Source organism: Phalaenopsis equestris, unplaced genomic scaffold (genome assembly GCF_001263595.1).
Source record: "Phalaenopsis equestris unplaced genomic scaffold, ASM126359v1 Scaffold000277, whole genome shotgun sequence".
NCBI lineage: Eukaryota > Viridiplantae > Streptophyta > Magnoliopsida > Asparagales > Orchidaceae > Phalaenopsis > Phalaenopsis equestris.
Window position 1 is genome coordinate 103941 of NW_018164719.1, and position 2363 is coordinate 106303.

Here is a 2363-nt window from a genome sequence, read left to right on the forward strand (position 1 = left end):
AAAAGTTATGATTTGTCATTTCTTCCTTTGGTATTCTTCGACAAGCATCCCAATGAAGGTGAGTGTAGAAGAGATGAATTTCGGTGATTCGACGTGATTTTTTGCTTCGAATCAGAGAGGGAAGATTGTCGAGCGAGTCATGTAAATTTTCTGTGTAAAGAAAAAACTTGTGTAATTTTTTTGTAAAACCTTCTGGTGGTGTGGCTCTAAGGTTTTTTTTTTCCGTCCACGAGTTTTTTCATGTAAATTCACGTGTGTTTTTATGGCTGCTTTGATTATGCTTCGGTTTTCATTTTTATTTCGATTTTTTATTGAATTGTTGTGATCTTGTTATTCCGCAGTGTGGTTTAATTTCTAATTGATTCTAAGCCCAAGTAATGTTGGGATTATTCACGATATATATTTCTATCATTTGCCATAAAAAAGGTCATACTGCAGATAAATGTTGGCATCGCACGAATCTTCAGTACAAGCCTTCTATGACTCTTCAAGTTTCAGCATTCACATCTACCCTTAGTTCAAAGGAACGGAATTGGATTCTCGACTCAGGAGCCATTGCGCATCTCACACCTCATGGTGAAAATCTACACAACTCGATTCCTTACACGGGGCATGAAAAGATTGTCGTGGGCAATGGACAGACGACCGAAATATCTCATCAAGGTGTTGGGCTTTTACCCACACCAAATCTTAAGCTTAAACTTTCTACCCTCTTCCATGCTCTTCATATCTTGCATAATTTGATTTCAGTTATCAACTAGCTAAACATAACAATTGCTTCATTATATTTGATACTAATACTTTACAATTCAGGATCACCTTACTCACAAAACTCTTCTTCATGAGCCAGCACATAGATCTTACAATATATTTCTCATATGCATCCTCATATAAATATGTCAAGTTCAAATTATTCTTGTACTCACTACTACCAAAATAAAAGTCACAAAATGTCTTTCAAGTCTAATATTACAATATATAACTTGCTTGAGGTGTTACATACTGATGTTTGGGGCCTGTTTTCTCAACCCTCTATCAATGGTTATAAGTATTACGTTACTTTTATTGACGATTTTTCTCGCTATTGTCGGCGATTTCCTTTACTTGCAAAATCCGATGTTTCTTCCTGCTTTATTTCCATGCACAAACAATTATGTAATTAATTTAATATAAATATAAAATACATAAGAACAGACGAAGGTACTGACTATAAAAGCACTTATCTTCAAAATTATCTTCAACATCACGACGTTCAACATCACATAAGCTGCCCTTATACACCTGAACAGAATGGTGAGCGGAAAGAAAAAATAGACACATTATCAAAACGGCTAGAGCTTTATTAAATCATGCCAAACTTCCTTATTATTTTTGGTTAGCAATTGTTGACACAGCTGTCTACTTGATTAACCGTCTCCCCTCTCAAAGCACTTCTTACAAATCGCCATTCTAACTTTTATTTAAAAGATCACCTGAAATTCAGCACTTAAGAACTTTTGGCTGCGCTTTTTTTTCTTTTTATTCTCGTTTACACACAAATTTCAACCAAAAGCTCCTCTATGTATTTTCCTAGGCAACAACAAAAACCAAAAAGGGTATCACTGTTATGAGATCATAAATAATAAAAGTATAATATCTCGACACGTCAATTTTATAGAACATTTTTGCTATCATGAATATGCGTCTAGCTCATCTTCCCGTGAGAACACTCACACTCCTCCACCCCATCCCTCTTAGTTCCTAAATCTACTTTAAATACAACTTCTACACAACCAACCCCTACTCCCTAGCCCACTCACTCCAACTCCTCCTCACAGCCACATCATCACTCGTTCCCATCATCTCATCAAAACATGTCTCCTTCAGCTCCCATTCCCATTGCTCCTCCCATTTCCCATCCCATGGTTACCCATTCTAAAACAGGTCACCTTAAACCTACCAAACCTTTTAACCTCCTGCATCACCAACAATTTGATACTCCTCTTACTTTCAGCCAAGCCTTTTCTCATCCTGAATGAACAAAAGCCATGTCCAAAGAATTCAGAGCCCTCCAACAACATGCCACCAGGACCCTCATTTCGCTCCCCACAAACCAAACCATTTTAGGCTGCAAATAGACTTTTCGTCTCAAATACCACACAAATGGTACCAATGCATGTTATAAAGCACGTTTAGTAGCTCAAGGATTCAAGCAACAACATGGAATTGATTATCATGAAAACTTCAGTCCTGTAGCAAAATTTTTCATAATTCACATGCTAATTACTATAGCCACTACGGGAAACTGGATATTCAGCAATTGGATGTTTCCAACAAGTTTTTTCACAGTCATCTCGATAATACAATATATATATACATCAACC